Genomic DNA, 21,020 nt, shown 5'->3' with positions numbered 1-21,020 from the left:
TCACCAACTGAAATGTTGATACACTTTCAAAATCACTTGTATTCACAGGAAACTAGTAGACAGGTACACGCACAAGGATTCAGAAGATGGAGCATAGTAGCATCATATCTTTGTTTTGTTATTTACTTTTGGTGTCAATCTTTTGTGAATCGAATACAATGTAAACACTTTAATATTAATGTGATGGTTGTTGTTGCTTGTTTTACTATTCTACATTTGTTGTGATACTGAGCATGGCGTCCTCCGCCCCCGAACGTTTCCGCTGTTCCGGTTTGGGGGTGTGACACAGATGAAGGTATATTTAAGATAATGTATGATGTCATTAATTCGCCTGTGTATTTCATTATTTCTCTACCTTTTTGACATCAACACCATATATGGTACTGGAGGAAGTGATTAATGTATAAGAATTTGTGACAACCCGATATTTCAACTCCTTGTAAGGACCAAAATGGGTCAAGTATTGTAACCGCTTCTAAGTAATAAAATTTACTTTCATAATAAAACGTACAAATAGTTCTATTTAATTTCCTTCTATGTTTAAATGTCTTTGAAACATAATCGTACGTGAAAAGAATGCCCAAATCCGACTTCATATAGCGAAGATGTGATTTTTCCAAGTTCGGCTTAGCAACAGACAGCTAAAAACTCGAATCGGAGATCGAGCGACTTTTGGCCGGAATGACCTAAACGAGAATCGAAGGTCTCGACAATGGTATTCTAGCGGTAAAAAGTCTGGCAAAAACCGACATCAGATAAAGAAGTTATGAATTTTCTAAGAAATTCCTTAAACACGATGGATTTTTAATAAATAATAAAAATATAATTTTGGAATTTGCCGACGGAGTCTAAACGAAAGTTGTAGAGCGTAGTCTCACCTACGCGAGGATATAAAGACCATCGAAAACGGAGTTCGTATGAAGAAGATATGGATTTTTGAAGTTTATTAAATAAATTAATTATTTATTTAATTCAAAATTTGGATATTATCCGAAGGGGAGTCAGCATCCTCCTCCGAAGTACGCGCTGCGTACTCCTGTACGCCCCGCGTAACCGAGAGGATTGGCCTCGGATCGTCCACGTCGCCATATCCGAGGAATCCGATCCATCCGACCCGTCCGACCCGTCCGACCCGACGTCCCATCCGACCCGGCGTCCCATCCGACCCACCTCCCCAGCAACCCGTCCGATCCGACCCGAGAACCCAACAACCCGTCCCATCCGAACCGAGGCAGTCGAGGCTTCGGTCATGCATGACGTGCGCGTACGCAGCGCGTACGAGCGTACGCCCCGCGTACCGAGGCAGACCAGCCTTACTATAAATAGGATGCGAGGGTTTCCAAAGAAAGGGTTCATTTCTCTTCTCTCTCTCTCAACTTTGCCTCGTTTTCCGTGTCCGTTCAAACCCGAAGCTTTGGTCTTTTTGGCTCAAGTCCCGAAGGTCGATTCTACTCCCGAGATTCCCGAGAATCCCGAGGAAAACCGTTTCCCGAGACGAAACTCTGCCCGGTTTTCCATCTCGCTATCTTCAAACTTTCAAGTGAGTTTCATACCCCTAAATCAACCTTTTTAATTATTCTAAATACTTTTATATGCTTTCAAGGGGGGGATTACAAGTAAAACACACGAGTATTATCGTGCGTTACATAAATAAATTCTTTTATATACTGTTATATATTCAAATCACATGCGATTTATGAAGATTTAAAGGAACTTATATATATATATATATATATATATATATATATATATATATATATATGTATATATGTATATATATAACATATGTCACAATAGCATTTTACCTTTTAAAATATAATGTTGTTGTAATGCATGTATAAACTAAAACATTTTTAGATTTTTCTTGTCTATCCTAGACTCTACACCCAAAAATCTATACTTTCATAAACAAGCGATTCCTTTTCTCAATGTTTCTAAACAAACAAGACACGCTTTTTGGAAACTATAATAGGTATAGTTTTACGAAACAAATTTCTAACTCTTATGTAGTAGAATCATATATTTCAAGAAGTTCACTTTCGTGTACAAGAACAAACGTAACATTTTAACAAGTAGATCTGTTTTTATACCACGGATTTGTGAGACACTAACTTCATGTACGTTCGAGTACACATTTCAAGTCCTGTATTATATACCAGAATCCCTTGGAGGGGGAGCATGGTGTTTGTGTATAGATCTATACGGGCTTGACAAACCCGCGCCCTGACTGTTAGCTGCAGTCCACCGTTTGGGGTGACAAACGTCATAACATTCCAACGCCTGAAGAACGTTGTGTATAGGCATTCAGAGTCAATAGTATGGTTATAAAACTCACAAGGGGTATTAAAAATGCATTGATTTACAAGGTTTTCAAACTCATTGGTTATTTTACATATACATACATTTTGGAAACAAACATTGGTCTTGAGTGAAGACTACTTTTATACTAGTAGAAAATATAGGATTTTCTAAACACAAATAAACAAAGATAAAACATTTCATCTCATTCAAACATTGTCACTTAAATACTTATGAAATTCACCAGCTTAAATGCTGATCTACTCTTTCAAAATTTCTTGTATGTCCCAGGGATTCAGTAATTTCAGGTACTAATATGTTTTTGAAGAAGAGATGTTGCGGCGCCAGTTTAATCTCGTATTTTTGACATCATATTGTAATTGAGTTTTGAACATGTAACTTTTGACAAATGTAAACTTTCAATTATATATATGATGGTTGTATTGCTTTCTTTACTATGTATTCATTTGTTACGTTACCACATGAAGTCATCCGCCCCCGAACGTTTCCGCCGTTCAGGTTTGGGGGTGTGACAGATTGGTATCAGAGCAATGTTTATAGTGAACTAAGTATATCGAACCACATAAGATATACAAACTATAAATGCTTAAGGGACTAATACTCTCTGACAAAACAAATTTTCTTTTTTACACTTAAGCAGCATTTCGTTCAACTTAAATTGGTAGTTCATTTAAGTACAAATACATGCATACCACGAACTATTTTCATGTTATACAACTATACAAGTATTTAGACAGGTTGACACTACGATTGGGACTCGATATATGTAATCAGATTTTGGACAAATATAGCGTGATCAACTATATTTGCCCAAGATTGGACCAACGTATATCGAGGAATGATCGTAGTAAGCAACAAGTCAAAACTTACCAAACCATTACAAGAATCAAACACAAGCACTTAAATACTATAGGAGTATTTGCTATCTAAACTAGTTTAACTTACATGTTTTACATGTTCCGGCTTTACTCAATTCTTATAACCCTTTTTCTCGTACAGTCAAATGGCTGGATTTCACCACCCTGGCGACCCCTAATTTCCCAACCAAGGCAACGGAGGATGGATCGAAGATGATCCCGAAGAGGACGAGGAACCCATAGAAGTGGGTGATGACTCCGGTACCGACTCAGAGCCGGAAGTTATCGATCCACCACCCATTCAACCTCCCGTCTTCGTAAGGAACTTTCAAGGACCGACTCCCGTCTGGGGAAGTCACCTCCACCATTGGAGCCAACAGCAAAACCTACGCCCTCCCTACGGCATGTGCCGGGACTTCTATGATGTCCGCGGCGGAGGTTCGGCTGATCGAGCACTCCCGGTAATGGTGGGTAAGTTAGCCAATCAGCCCTATCAGTCTGGAGTACAAGCTAGCGGACTCCGGGATATCAACGTGGAAGTGCAGGTTCACACTTCTGACATCCGTAGGCTGGACAAGATGCAAGACAACGCTCAATTCCAAACCGAAGCGTTTCAAGCGCAAATGATTGCAGCCCTCGCCGAACTAAGGGAACAACAAGCCGCTTTCGATAGGCGTCTAATGGTGTCAAAGCAATCAGATACGGAGTCAAGCTCCAAGCGCAACCTTCGACGCAAGTAGTGCTTGTCAAGGACTCAAATTTTGTTATAGCTTAGGACCTCGGCTAAAAGTCTTTAAATTTCTCGAACTTTGTAATCGGAGACCCTTATAGGGGTCAAATTTTCATGATCGTCGTAACAACTTTTATATTAATATAAGTGGCACTATTACTACTATGTTGAGTATTTCGTTCGAACCTTGAATGGTCTTTGTGAACCCAAATACATGTTTCATACCTTCAGTCTTACAAATAACCTTCATTCTTCTATTTGAAGACTCATACTATCATCTATTGTTGATCTATAGCGATTTAGTTCATGAGACACATACATTTTTCCATTCTATGAAATTCTTATCCTTGTCTTTTCAATCTATAGTTGAAGGATGCCTCCGCGTAGGAATCCAAGGCGAAACAACGGTGAGGAAGCACCTATACCACCACCACCTCCACCACCCCAATTTGATGCTGTAATGTTTCAAGCAGCAGTTACCGCAGCGGTGGCAGCTGCCATGTCACAGATCAATAACTCGAGTACTAATGGCTCGGGATCTGGCACACACCTATCCAACCATGGCGAGAGTCATGGACCACCTCGAGAATGCACTTATAAGGACTTCACTAATGCCAAGCCCCGAATGTTTTATGGTACTGGTGGTGTGATGGCCCTGAGGCAGTGGATTGAAAGGACGGAGGCAGTCTTTGAAATCTGCTCCTGCCCCGAGCACAGCAAGGTCAAATTTGCAACTTTCACCCTTCTCGATAAAGCTTTAACTTGGTGGAATGGCCACGTTAAAGTACTTACCCTAATCGTGGCAAACTCCATAAGCTGGGAGAGCTTGAAGGCCATGATGATGAGAGAATACTGCCCACGGGGGGAAATTCAAAAGCTTGAACACGAGCTATGGACTCTCGGAATGGTGGGTACCGACATCGCTACTTATACCAACAGGTTCTACGAACTGGCAATCCTTTGTCCAGATATGATTGCTCCCGAGAGCAAGAAGATAGAAAGGTACATCTGGGGACTGACGCCCCAAATGCGATCAAGCGTGTTAGCTTCTAAACCTGACACCTTTGAAAGTGCTAAGGAACTGGCACAATCTCTGATCGACTACGGAGGCCATCAGAACTCAACCACTTCTGCACCAGCACCACAGAAAGCAAACAACAACTACAACAACTACAACAACTACAACAACAACAATGGCAGGAAGAGAGCATGGATTAAAGGGAAGGGTGGATCTTCCCAAGAATCCGCAAAGAAACAGCTGGTGTCAGTAAATGCTGCCACTGTACCTGCTACAGCCCATACAAATACCTACCCAACAAAGCCTTATATAGGCAACCTCCCAAAATGCACCAAATGCAATTACCACCACCATGGACCTTGTCGAGCTATGCAGTGCGCCAACTGCAGCCAGAAAGGGCACACAGCCCGTTTCTGCAAGGAACCCGCAAAGCCGATCACTCAAATTCCCGGTGCGGGTGTAGGGCAGGCTTGCTACGGTTGTGGCGAGGTGGGCCACTACAAGAGAAACTGTCCTAAGGCAGCAGGCACCGGAGGTGTGGGACGAGTTTTGGCAATAGGCCACGACGAAGCTGTAGCTGACCCAACTATAGTTGCTGGTACGTTCCTTCTCGATAATTCATACGCATGCATATTATTCGATAGTGGAGCGGAGAGAAGCTTCGTGAGTCAAAACTTTATTCATTTACTTAAACCTAAACCTAGCAAGTTAGAAAATTCATTCACTATAGAGATGGCCAATGGAAAAACCGAAAACACAAATTGCATATACATGGACTGTACGTTAACATTAGACGGCCATTCTTTCCCAATAAATCTCATGCCGGTTCAAATTAAAAGTTTCGACGTCATAGTCGGCATGGATTGGTTGAGCCTTCTTCGCGCCGACATCATGTGCTTTGAGAAAGCAGTCCGTCTTAACCTCCCAAACAACGAAACATTAGTTATCTACGGCGACAAATCTAGTGCAAACCTTCGCATCATTTCGTGCATCCAAGCTCGAAAGTGCTTGCGGAAGGATTGTCGAGCATTCCTAGCGCACATCGTCGATACAAGTCAAGAACTGAAGGACATCAAGATCATCTCGGTAGTACGCGACTTTCCCGATATCTTTCCAGAAGAACTGCCAGGATTACCACCGCAACGCCAAGTCGAGTTCAGAATCGACTTAATTCCAGGAGCTACCCCAGTAGCGAAGTCGCCTTATCGTCTTGCACCAGCAGAGATGCAGGAACTTTCCAGTCAACTTAATGAACTCCTTCACAAAGGATTCATAAGACCAAGTTTCTCACCTTGGGGAGCACCGGTCTTGTTTGTAAAGAAGAAAGACGGATCGTTCCGTATGTGCATCGACTACAGAGAGCTGAACAAACTTACTGTCAAGAGCCGCTATCCTCTACCCCGTATCGACGACCTATTCGATCAACTTCAAGGGGCGAACTACTTCTCCAAAATAGACCTACGATCCGGATATCACCAACTACGAGTTCTAGAGCGGGACATTCCAAAGACAGCCTTCCGAACTCGTTATGGACACTACAAATTCGTGGTGATGCCGTTCGGATTAACCAATGCACCAGCAGTATTTATGGACCTAATGAATAGGGTATGCCGCCCTTACTTGGATCAGTTTGTCATTGTCTTTATCGATGATATACTTATCTACTCTCGAAGTGAGGAAGAGCATAGTCAACACCTACGAAAAGTCCTAGAAACACTGCGAGCGGAGAAACTATATGCGAAGTTCTCTAAATGCGAATTTTGGATTCGAAGAGTCGAATTTTTAGGTCACGTTGTTAGCGAGAAAGGTATACACGTGGACCCCTCCAAAATTAAGGCTATTGAGAACTGGTCGGCACCAAAGACACCTACAGAAATTCGTCAATTTCTAGGTCTAGCTGGCTACTACCGCAGATTCATTCACAACTTCTCTCGAATAGCGAAACCTCTTACAACCCTAACCCAGAAGGGCGTGGCCTTTGATTGGGAAGAGAAACAAGAAAGAGCGTTCCAAACGCTCAAACGAGCCTTGTGCACCGCACCAATACTATCCCTTCCCGAAGGAATAGAAGACTTCGTAGTGTATTGCGATGCTTCAAATCAAGGACTTGGTTGTGTTCTTATGCAAAGAGGGAAGGTTATCGCTTATGCCTCCCGACAGCTTAAGACACACGAAGTGAACTATACGACACACGACCTCGAGTTAGGAGCAGTGGTATTTGCTCTGAAGATCTAGAGGCACTACTTATACGGAACAAAGAGTACTATATTCACCGATCACAAGAGCCTTCAACACATTTTCGATCAGAAGGAACTCAACATGCGACAACGACGATGGGTTGAGTTACTGAATGACTACGAATGCAAAATTCGTTATCATCCTGGCAAGGCCAACGTAGTAGCCGACGCCCTCAGTCGAAAGGAATACACTGGTCGGAGGGTCAAATCTCTGACCATGACTATCCATTCCCACCTATCCACACAAATTAAAGAAGCACAAATGGAAGCTTTACAACCTGAAAATGTGGCGGGTGAATCCATGCGAGGAATGGAGAAGAATTTAGAAGTCAAGGGTGGCGGAGCCTACTATCTCATGGACCGAATCTGGACCCCAAATCATGGTGGTTTCAGAAACGTAGTCATGACCGAGGCTCACAATTCAAGATATTCCGTTCACCCGGGTTCAGATAAATTGTATCTGGATCTTAAGAAACTGTACTGGTGGCCTAACATGAAAGCGGAAATTGCTACCTTCGTGAGTAAATGTCTTACTTGCGCTAAGGTTAAGGTCGAGTATCAGAAACCGTAAGGACTACTACAACAACCAGAGATACCGGAATGGAAATGGGAGCGGATTACTATGGACTTCATAACCAAGTTACCCAAGACGACAAGTGGACTCGATACCATATGGGTCATTGTCGACAGATTGACCAAATCCGCACATTTCCTACCCATCAAAGAGACTGACAAAATGGAGAAGCTTACAAGAACTTACTTAAGGGAAGTAGTGCGACTGCATGGTGTTCCAATATCCATTATCTCCGATCGAGATAGTAGATTCACTTCAAGATTCTGGCAGTCACTACAAAGTTCCCTGGGAACTAGGCTAGACATGAGTACAGCCTACCACCCACAGACAGACGGACAAAGTGAGAGAACAATACAAACTTTAGAAGACATGCTGAGAGCCTGCGTGATTGACTTTGGTAAGGCATGGGATATTCATTTACCTCTTGTCGAATTTTCATACAACAATAGTTATCATACAAGCATAAAGGCTGCTCCGTTTGAAGCCCTCTATGGTCGAAAGTGCAGATCCCCTCTGTGCTGGACTGAAGTTGGCGATACCCAGTTAGCTAGAGGAAGAGTTCCTGAAAGCACTCTCACCGGTCCGGAGATCATACGTGAAACAACAGAGAAGATCGTTCAGATTCGTGAACGATTGAAGGCCTCAAGAGACCGACAGAAAAGCTACGCTGACCAAAGGAGGAAACCTTTAGAATTCCAGGTAGGAGACCACGTCTTATTAAAGGTCTCACCGTGGAAGGGTTTAATACGATTTGGAAAGCGTGGGAAACTAAATCCAAGATACATAGGGCCTTTCGAGATTCTTGCCAGAATCGGCCCTGTGGCTTACAAGCTTAACCTACCGCGCGAACTTAGTAACATCCATCCAACCTTCCATGTCTCAAACTTGAAAAAGTGTCTGTCCGACGAGACTCTTGTTATTCCACTCGACGAGATCGAGATCAACAAGAGCCTCAACTTTGTGGAAGAACCAGTAGAAATCATGGATCGAGAGGTCAAACAAACAAAACAAAGTCGCATACCCATCGTGAAGGTTCGCTGGAACGCCAAGCGGGGACCTGAATTCACATGGGAACGCGAAGATCAGATGAAGAAAAAGTACCCTCATCTCTTTCATGTTCACTAGTATCTTTACTACTTTAAATTTCGGGACGAAATTCTCTCTAACGGGGGGATGATGTGACAACCCGATATTTCAACTCCTTGTAAGGACCAAAATGGGTCAAGTATTGTAACCGCTTCTAAGTAATAAAATTTACTTTCATAATAAAACGTACAAATAGTTCTATTTAATTTCCTTCTATGTTTAAATGTCTTTGAAACATAATCGTACGTGAAAAGAACGCCCAAATCCGACTTCATATAGCGAAGATGTGATTTTTCCAAGTTCGGCTTAGCAACATACAGCTAAAAACTCGAATCGGAGATCGAGCGACTTTTGGCCGGAATGACCTAAACGAGAATCGAAGGTCTCGACAATGGTATTCCAGCGGTAAAAAGTCTGGCAAAAACCGACATCAGATAAAAAAGTTATGAATTTTCTAAGAAATTCCTTAAACACGATGGATTTTTAATAAATAATAAAAATATAATTTTGGAATTTGCCGACGGAGTCTAAACGAAAGTTGTAGAGCGTAGTCTCACCTACGCGAGGATATAAAGACCATCGAAAACGGAGTTCGTATGAAGAAGATATGGATTTTTGAAGTTTATTAAATAAATTAATTATTTATTTAATTCAAAATTCGGATATTATCCGAAGGGGAGTCAGCATCCTCCTCCGAAGTACGCGCTGCGTACTCCTGTACGCCCCGCGTAACCGAGAGGATTGGCCTCGGATCGTCCACGTCGCCATATCCGAGGAATCCGATCCATCCGACCCGTCCGACCCGTCCGACCCGACGTCCCATCCGACCCGGCGTCCCATCCGACCCACCTCCCCAGCAACCCGTCCCATCCGACCCGAGAACCCAACAACCCGTCCCATCCGAACCGAGGCAGTCGAGGCTTCGGTCATGCATGACGTGCGCGTACGCAGCGCGTACGAGCGTACGCCCCGCGTACCGAGGCAGACCAGCCTTACTATAAATAGGATGCGAGGGTTTCCAAAGAAAGGGTTCATTTCTCTTCTCTCTCTCTCTCAACTTTGCCTCGTTTTCCGTGTCCGTTCAAACCCGAAGCTCTGGTCTTTTTGGCTCAAGTCCCGAAGGTCGATTCTACTCCCGAGATTCCCGAGAATCCCGAGGAAAATCCGTTTCCCGAGACGAAACTCTGCCCGGTTTTCCATCTCGCTATCTTCAAACTTTCAAGTGAGTTTCATACCCCTAAATCAACCTTTTTAATTATTCTAAATACTTTTATATGCTTTCAAGGGGGGGGGGGGGGATTACAAGTAAAACACACGAGTATTATCGTGCGTTACATAAAGAAATTCTTTTATATACTGTTATATATTCAAATCACATGCGATTTATGAACATTTAAAGGAACTTATATATATATGTATATATGTATATATATAACATATGTCACAATAGCATTTTACCTTTTAAAATATAATGTTGTTGTAATGCATGTATAAACTAAAACGTTTTTAGATTTTTCTTGTCTATCCTAGACTCTACACCCAAAAATCTATACTTTCATAAACAAGCGATTCCTTTTCTCAATGTTTCTAAACAAACAAGACACGCTTTTTGGAAACTATAATAGGTATAGTTTTACGAAACAAATTTCTAACTCTTATGTAGTAGAATCACATATTTCAAGAAGTTCACTTTCGTGTACAAGAACAAACGTAACATTTTAACAAGTAGATCTGTTTTTATACCACGGATTTGTGAGACACTAACTTCATGTACGTTCGAGTACACATTTCAAGTCCTGTATTATATACCAGAATCCCTTGGAGGGGGAGCATGGTGTTTGTGTATAGATCTATACGGGCTTGACAAACCCGCGCCCTGACTGTTAGCTGCAGTCCACCGTTTGGGGTGACAAACGTCATAACATTCCAACGCCTGAAGAACGTTGTGTATAGGCATTCAGAGTCAATAGTATGGTTATAAAACTCACAAGGGGTATTAAAAATGCATTGATTTACAAGGTTTTCAAACTCATTGGTTATTTTACATATACATACATTTTGGAAACAAACATTGGTCTTGAGTGAAGACTACTTTTATACTAGTAGAAAATATAGGATTTTCTAAACACAAATAAACAAAGATAAAACATTTCATCTCATTCAAACATTGTCACTTAAATACTTATGAAATTCACCAGCTTAAATGCTGATCTACTCTTTCAAAATTTCTTGTATGTCCCAGGGATTCAGTAATTTCAGGTACTAATATGTTTTTGAAGAAGAGATGCTGCAGCGCCAGTTTAATCTCGTATTTTTGACATCATATTGTAATTGAGTTTTGAACATGTAACTTTTGACAAATGTAAACTTTCAATTATATATATGATGGTTGTATTGCTTTCTTTACTATGTATTCATTTGTTACGTTACCACATGAAGTCATCCGCCCCCGAACGTTTCCGCCGTTCAGGTTTGGGGGTGTGACAGAATTACTCAATCAAAGGATCAAGGATGCAACTGATTATTAAATTAGATTGTGATGTCTACTAATAGTATGGGTTTGAACTATCATTCAATGACATAATTTTTCAAGGTCTCATCATCATGTGGTTCTAAATGCTGAATCATTAACTTCTTTTATTAGAAGAATAAAGGGCAAGAATGGAATGATGTGTGTAATACATTCCAGTATGAAATGTACCCATCATCAAATAGTGTCGAAGTTTGATCCGTGTATTGGTAGTACAGTGAATCGTTAACCTCTTAAATAGAAGCATTTTTTGGCAAAAAGTGGGTAGGTGCATGTAATACATCATGGACAATGATATTTCATCAACACATATTTTTTGAATTCTCATCATCGTCCGACTTCATATGCTGAATCATAAGATTCAACAGAAGAATATATGGTGAGAATGGATTGGTGTGTGATAAGTTGTGGTGTTTAGCTTAAGCATTGGCATAGATTTTTCAAGCTCTCATCAGCGTATGGTACATGACGCTGAATCATAAAGCTTTAAACAAAAATGTAACTGTAAGAAGGGGTTGATGCATGTGATAGTCTATGGTACATAGATTAACCATCGACATAGAGTTTCAAACTTTTATCAATGTGTGGTCTATCAGAGTGAATCGTAAAGTTCTATTGAGAAGATATTAATTAGAGAATGGAGTGATTTAGTCACACTGGGGTGGAATTAGCATGAATCATAAACGATATCTGCTCATCAACAAGAAGTGGTTTAACTTCTGTATCATAAAGTTGAGTTGCAGTCTATAACTTTGAAGTTCATCATCAATTCAAAAATGGTACAAGTCAAAATAATAAATAATATAAGCAAAAAAAATCAAAAAAGCGTTAGTCAAACAAGGAAATATTCTAAAAGCAATATTTGTGCAACTTTTTCACAAGATGTGGACATAGGCCTTTATCAGTAGAGTCATAAAGACAAAATCTTTTGAGTAGAATTACTAAAGAGAGATCTTTTGAAATAAATACTCATTAATCAATTTACTTTCTTCGAGACATCTATCCTTTTATTTTGTCTATAAAAGAAGACACAAGCAATACAAAAGTCATTAATTTACAATACAACTCACTACAAACCAAGAATCATGAGGCCATTAATCGTTGAGATGTTGTAGATAGATTCTGAGCTTCATGTTCCCTGGAGCATGACAAGAACAAAAACTAGTCTTTGTAACCTATGAATTAACTAGCTCAAATCTATGTAACCATCAAGTTGACAAGATTAACACGAGGGCACTCGAGGTTTTATCGGATTATGAGCCAGTGGATGAAAGTAAGACTTATTGTATTGATGGTTGCATCTTGAATCCATAAAAATGAGTGAAGGAGGGAAAGGTTTTGGATTAGGTGTATAAGCCAATAACTAAATTAGTATAATCTTGAATTATTTGTAGAGTCCTATTAGGCTGCTTTCTAACCTAGTAATTGACTAGAATGCATTTTGGAGAGAGAGACTGATTTACTAATTTATTATTTCATTAATAAATTAATTAGAAATAAAAATAAATACTTTTGTAGTATATTATGAGAATAATATATTAATTAGAGATGATATTCTTTAATTAAAAATTAAGTAGAAATTAATTGGAATTAATTTTAGGATTAATTGGATTAATTAAAAGTAGAAAGACTAAATGTGACAATGTTTAAAAGTTGAGCATTGACCAATTATAGAACCTCCCATAGAGGAGATGGTTTCTAGAGGTATTCTTGGGCTCTAAAGAGTCTTGGAATGTCTTAAGGAATAAGCAATGTGGCAATGGTTATTTAAAAGGAACCTGCCTTACATACAACCTTCCTAACACCAATATAAAGCGCTAAGGGTTTAGAATTTCAAAATCCATCTCATTCTAAGAGCTTAGTTTCAAAATTCTTCCTTCTTTTCCCCTCTCCTTTTTATCTTCCATTTGCAAGGGTTCGGGTGTGAACCATTAGTTGCACGAGACCTCTGGTACTTGCTTTCCAAAGACCAATCAAGAAGGAATATTTGTTTATTTTCTATAACAAAAAAGGTATCTTTTTCCAATAATCCCTTCGTTATTTCAAAAATAGCAATGTACTTTTAGGGTTCTTGATATTCAATTGTTTGTTGAAAATCATAGTGAGAACTTAGGGTTTAAGTTTTTCCGCCAAAGTAAGATTTTCTAATATATAAAACCCATCAAAAGAGTATTTCCAACAAGAAGAAGACTTGAGGATCCTTTTTAGGGTTTGACTTGTTTCCTTATTTGTTAATTTAAAATCCTTAAAATATGAACAATTAAACCCTGATAAAACCTAGCTTATTTTCAAAAATTATGAGGCTTAGGATTATGATTAAATTTGAATTATTTTATTAATTGGTTAATTGTAAATAATTATTTAATTTATAATGATTTAATTAACTTAATTAAATGTTTAATTAAAAGATAATGATAAAGATTAAATCAATTTTGTCTTAATTTTAAGTTAAATTAATTTTCATATTAATTTCGAAATTTTAAATTTAAACCTAGTATTTTAGAAAAGTTTTAAAATACAAGATTAATATATTATATGTATAACATAATTCAGTCAAATCGTTGGTTTGCCTCATTCACGAAGCCATACTATAAGGGGGGTTTAAGGAAGCGACCTATAAAATGACCATCATTGGGTATCCACTCTTACCCACCGCTCCCTTTTATGGTGGAGGGTTGTTAGCCGAACATATTTCATAGGACATAATCTCATTAATAAGTATAATGATATAAAAGTACTAGAACCTTCTTTAAAAATCTCACTCTAGTTACTTATAGATATTGTGTGAAGTAGTATGATAATCCATGAAAACGCATATCTTACTATAATATGTCGTTAGTGGAACATGTGTGGTTAACTGGTATACTAGTTGGGACTTTAAAGAGAAATGATGGGAATCTTGAAAATTATCATTGTTGATGGAGTGTGTGTGGTTAACCTACACATCAATGTGAGATGATAAATAACATCGAGGTTGTCAAGTGATTTTGTATGGTTATTCACATCTCATTCGTGATCCTCAGCATCTTAGTCAGAAAAGTGAGAGAATAATCTTAGATTAAACATGCCATTGAGAAGATTCAATGAATCTCAATGGATCTAGGAGTTTCATAAGATTGTAATTAGTAAAACCCTTACCTATCTAAAATAGATTCAAATTTGATTATGGCATCCCTCTTTAAAATTTTAAATAAAAAATATGGATCCTAGCCTGAATTTAAATTTTGGGTTAATAATTAAGGATTAAGATCAACTAACTTGAATTCTCTTTTCTCGTAATTTTAGATGCCTTATGTAGATAGATATGGTCTTCCTCGTTCTTTTGTAAATGGTTTTCCTCTTTGTTCTAAAGATGATTTCCCAAATTCTGATCAAGGTGAAAATGTTTTCCCTTCTTCGGTAAATTGGTGGAATTGGACATCATGCTTCTTCAAATCTTCCACCTTCTCTTGTGACCCTCCCAACATCATGATTTTGTCAACTTGAAAGATATGAACAAAATCTAGACCTATTGGCATGTAGAAATGAAGATGGAAATTATGTGTGTCATATGTTCTACAAATGAAATCACACATTCACCATTTGGATAGAATATGTGTCATTTTCCCAAGGGAGCAAGCCATTGACATAGCTATTCTCTTGCTTCCAAAGTCATACGATCAGTTTATTGAGAACTTTTATATGAGGAATATCGACATGACCCTAAATAATCTGTCCCAAATGGTGATTTAGTTTGAAGCAGAAACCCTTGAGAGAACATCTAAAGAAGAGATGTTTGTTGGTCTATTTATAATGTTTCCATTGACATTAACAATGGTAACAATGGTGGTCCATAAAAAAATCTCTTCCTAATAGAAATTGGTTGTCCAAGATCAAACAATTTTATCATATGGTAAAGTGAAAGGCTAGTTCTGGGATCATTCCATGTGTTGATATCAAAGTGTCCATTTGTTTTTACTGCTAATTGAGGAGACATTGGTTGTGAAGCTACCCAAAGTATGTGAAAGATTCAGAGATGGTAAGGTCAATTCAAATGACACTACTTCAGTTACATCCATTATCTAACTACATTATTTTTCCAAGTTCCTATTAGTAGACTCTTAATACATTATATGATGATCACATTTGATGTTATTATAGGATTTATGAGAAAAGGAAGCTTAAGCACAGGGAGTGGAATCTGATGGTAGGAAATAGAATTCGGTCACATGGTTCGATGATAGGAATTTGGAGATGCTAATAAGGAGTTAGGATAATCGAATGTAAGGACAAGTTCGAAATTTTCATTTATAATCAATAAAAGTAAAATTTTTGTTTATCTGGTTGTCTTAATTATATTTCCTTGCAATGGCTTTCTGAAAGTATTGGTTATGTTTCTAATATTAATAATATTAATTGTGGATTTGATCCTTATGATATAGCATGTGGTATTGTCATAACTGACCAAGTGAAAAGAAATCTCATCACCAACTGCACATATACTTGGTTTTGTATAAGTTGCATTGCATATTATATGAGAATCTTGTTCTTTGGAAAATTATAACTAATTCATTGATCACATCTTTATGTGGGGATGGATCCATTACATTTTGATATGGACTATTCAGATCCGCCATAAAGGATGATAAATCTATTCATCATGATTTACTGGTTCTTCAGTAAATATGGTTGTGTTTATGAGATTAAGAATAATTCTAAAACTTTTGAAAAGTTCATAAGTAGACAAATGAATGGAAGAATCTATTAGGTAGAAAGATAAAAGCTTCTCCAATATGAAAGGAAATGAGAGTACTTTCGTATCATGTTTTATGATCATCGTAGTGATTTCGGATTTATATCACAACTAATACTTAAAAATATCTTAGTAAAATTGTATGACTAAGAAGAGGATTGAAACATTGTTGTAAATGGTTTGATCATAGATGAGTCATACTTCATTCCACACAAGTTTTAGAGCCATGCTCTAGTAAGTATGAATCATATCTTGAAACTATTTTTGCAAACTAAGAAGGTTGAAACACTTCAAAATATATGGAGTTAAATTTTGTTTCTTACTCTAGCACATATAGAATTGGAGTCATGATGTTTTCGTTAATCAAGAAACAAAAGATAAACTGAGACATATTGTATGAAGTGTTTCCTTGTCGAAAATCCACATGGACTTTTGAATATTTGTTTTAGCTCGACAAGGGATGTTCATTGGGAGAAAACTCATATGTCAAGAAGTCAGTGGGATTCGTATTGATCTTGAGAGTTTCAAGACTCAAGTGACAATAACCTTTTAGTTATCACTAGCACGTGACCTAAGGTTGATAACCTATTGTGTTTGGTTGAAACATTCTTATTTATGTTCACTTCAAGTTAAGTTGGCAATGCTTATGAGTTCTATGTTATAATTTAACTAAAAAATCAAAGGCTTGTTGGTCAGTGAAAGTGCTTTTATCAATATGAGTGAGCTGCTAACAACATGAAGGCACTGGTAGGCCCTTGTGCTACTAGAGGGAAAGAAATTTAGAAATAGAGTAGCTCAGTCCATGAAGGAAAGCTAAATTTGAGTTTGTTTTTGTCCAAAACCGTGTCTTATAATTGTAGGTTGGAAATGATACCTTCAAAAGGATGGGAACATATGCACCATAAAATCTATGTGGAAGAGGTTTCACTCTAGTTCATGAGAATAATTGTGAGAAAACACTTTTGTTGATAGATTATCATATCTAATAAAAATCAATATGGATATTGGTTGTGTTAATTTCATTCTCAAATTCATAATATCATTACGATGTCCCTCTTCATATTTGGAATTGTGAGGAATGGCAAGGAATTGTTCGAACTATTATGAAATATATCTATAAGTTCTGAAAGGGTTTAAACACATGCATATGATATCTAATGAAGGTTTTTAAGTTTAAGAAGTCTAGTTGGAGACTTATAAAATCATCGCGTAATATAAATAAATACTTCAGTAAGAAAGTCAAAAGTATCATTTTCTGGAAGTCTATTTGATTTTTGGGTACATGTCAAAGCTAGTAGGGACAAAATTTTTATGCTAGTATTGTATGTTGCCAATACTATTCATAGGGGACAAAGTTTTCAATTTGCAAATTGTAAAGTTTGGGAATCATTTTGCTATAGTAGACTTAAGGGAGCGGGAACTCATACTTTTTTTCGATTCCAAAGGTTTAGATTGCATAGTTTAATAGAGCTTAGTGTAGCCATATATAAATATAATGTTGAAATGGTTCTACATGGGAAATTCGATATATAGAAATATTATAGAAAGAGACTGAACAAATATAAAAATTTTATGTTTGACATAATGAATAGAGTGCCATATTCTTTGAATATAAGATCAATTACATATGTTATAATATTCACTCATTCTAATTTTTCGAATGCTCTGAGAAATTTAAGGTAAAGGACTAGAATTTTGTGTGACTAAACTTGTTAAACAACTATCAAGAACATTCTAAGGTTATACCAAAAGAGTGGTTGCTTGTGGACAATTAAAAGTATGATATTAATCTGGATGGACCATAGTGACATGATTCTGGATTAAGATGGTTCTTGATTTAAATTAAGGGTCATATTGAAATATGGAATTGTTTCCATAATGGGAGATACTTGAAAAGTCTACATGTGAAATGGAAACCTTAATGCAAGAGAAGTTTCCAAGGAGTATGCCTTGAATTTTAGACTTCATTACCATAGAATTGTTTCTACTAACAAAGTTCAAGTGGAATAGTCTGTAATATCGAAGACTCTATCTTTGAGACTTTGGAATCTTGATATCACAGGAGATTAATGCATGTTAAGTTGGAATTCCATCACATCACGAATAGTTATAAGAATTTGTAATTGTGAAATGAGCATCATTAGAATAATGTCCAATTGATCTATTCACAAAGGAACGACCATAGAGAGACTTATTATTCATGTTCTTGAGATGGCATGGCTGATGTATAATTCAAGTGATTAGTTGATTACTCGAAAGCTTATATAATGAATAAAGTCACAATTATTATGGTGATTAAATAATAAAGATTATTTATATTTAATAGTTTTGAGACCATAGTTAGTTAGTTTATTACTGTGTTTCACTTTGCATTTTTTACTTCCTGAGTAAGTTGATTATTCAAAGCTCCCCAGTCGTTCATACTCTACGAAGTAAGTAGTAAATGAAGTGTTAGATTAGGTGTCTAAGCACATAACTATAATCCGTATGTACTTGAATTGATAGTAGTATGGTCCTTTTGGGTTGGCTTCACACATGCAACTAGATAATATGATTGATTGAAGAAGAGGAAGAATTTATTATTTGACTAAAAAATGGGAATAAATGATTTATTGATATGTTATGGTAATAATATATTAATTGATAATCATATTATTGATTAATATTTAATCAAAAATTAACTTTGAATTAATTTTGGGATTAAAGGAATTAATGAGAAGTGTAGGCACTAAAAGTGCAATTGTTCAATAGTTGAGCAATAAGGTCCAGAACCTTCCTAGGGGAAGGGTGGATGGTTTTTAATATATATATATATATATATATATATATATATATATATATATATATATATATATATATATATATATATATATATATATATATGAAAGATTATTCTAGAGTTTCTAGAATATCTTGTCACATATGGATAATAAAAGGAGGTGGATAATTACCATAATTGAGATTAGGGTTATCCATTTTATCTTTGGTGCACTATAAATAGAATGCTTAACCCTATCATATTCAGCCACTCTTTGGAAGAAGCAAGAACCAAATTTTTGATCATATCCTCCTCTCTCATATCATTCTCTTGCATTGCGTGTTTATGAGCCATTAGATTTGTTACACTTGTGACACTAAGTTCTCAAGATTCAAGATCTACAAGTGAATCATTGTTATTACAATATAAAAATCAACATATGTAACCAAACCCTAGTTTTATATAGATTTCGGAAACTATAGACACTTCCTAGGGTTTCTCCTTTTGTATTCAAGTTTGCATGTTCAATTAAAGAAAACTTAGATTCAAAGAATTAGGGTTGCGTGCACACATAGGAATTGTTGTTATGCTCAAAACCCTTCAGGGGTATCAGAGCCTAGGATTAGTTAATATGATGCAATTGTGAATTGTTCTGTCACAACTAGAAAATTTTGGGCCAAACCAAGCCTAAGGAGTCTTGTATGTAAGTGTATCTACGTAACTTTGATGCAATAATGTTATTTGAAATCCAAAAGGGCACCATTTGTATAATTAAAGATAATATACACTTGGAAATTGATGTTGAATTAAGCCTTGAAAAGTTCATGCAAAACAATCAAGAATCAATAGTTTTAGCATAAAACATGCAATTATGTCATGACCTCAAATTCTTGACATTAAGACTACCATCTTTGTGAATTCTATCACTCAAGACCGAAATCATAATGTCTAGGAAGTGTTAAGACCGAAATCAACCCCAAGCTAGCCCATTAGGTCCGAAAACACACACTAATGACCCACTAAGGCCGAAAACACCTTTATAAGGGGGATAGGATTGAAAACACTTATTCAAGCCATGCCTAGGACTAAAATCATGTATTGTTACAGTCATCCTAATGTAATTAAAAGTTCTTGCGGTCATGGATGAGGATAAGATAAGAAAGGTTGACTTTAAGAGTTGAAAGCTCACCCATTTCCAATGCAATCATAGTAAACCACGTAATAACCACCAAATAACAATGCTTTAACCTCTGTACTTCCACGTAAATATCTTATCATCACCTTTCTTTATTAAACACGAAATCAAATCCTCACATACCACAATTCCATTCTACTTATTGTGAAATTCCAATATCTCTCAAGAGTCCAAACTTCAAGCTTTAAAGAGACTTATTTCTTCAAGCATTTCCTAGGTTTGGTAAGTAAGTTCGAGAATTATAAACATCCTTTAAAATCCAATGTTTAGTTCATTCCATTTACATACTCTAAATGTGTTAAAACATTTAGTATAAAGCCATCTCTAAGGAAGTTCATCCATTCCAAACAAGAGTTTAGGCTTGAGATCATCTCAACACCCCTTCGAATCCCCCCATCCAAACCACTCAAGGTGAGTTCATACCCCCACACTTTCAAGCTTTTTCATGTTTTAAGGGGGAATAAAAGCCAAAAATCTATTTACTACATGAATATTTGTTGTTACTTCTTGATGTTGAAGTATAACCATTATTTGTTTAAGATAAGATTACCACTACTTTTATACAACATTTGTGATAAAATAGTTTTGATAAGCAAAGTTAACCAAAAAATGAATTATATTATGTTACAAATATCATCAAGAAAATATTATTGTAAAATGTGAAGGTTTTGGAAACTTTTCACCTAAAAGATACTTTTTCTAGCAAAAATGGTTACTTTATAGTAACGTACTATTTTGGTGGGTTTCATCCCAATGATATCAAGTTTTACTTTCATATTTTGACACCAAATAAGTAAATATCTTTATATTTATATAAAAGATTATATAATGGTCTCAATAAACATACAAGATAAAATATAATTGGTATAGTTTCGAGAGTCACAAAACTACACTTTCATTTTAGAGTAAACATTTAGTTTCCAAAGGTATAATTAATTTTAAAAGAAGAAGGAGTCATAGTTCAAATAAATCTGTTGATGCTCT

This window comes from Lactuca sativa, chromosome 6 (genome assembly GCF_002870075.4).
Source record: "Lactuca sativa cultivar Salinas chromosome 6, Lsat_Salinas_v11, whole genome shotgun sequence".
Lineage (NCBI taxonomy): Eukaryota > Viridiplantae > Streptophyta > Magnoliopsida > Asterales > Asteraceae > Lactuca > Lactuca sativa.
Note: the sequence above shows the minus strand (reverse complement) of the source record.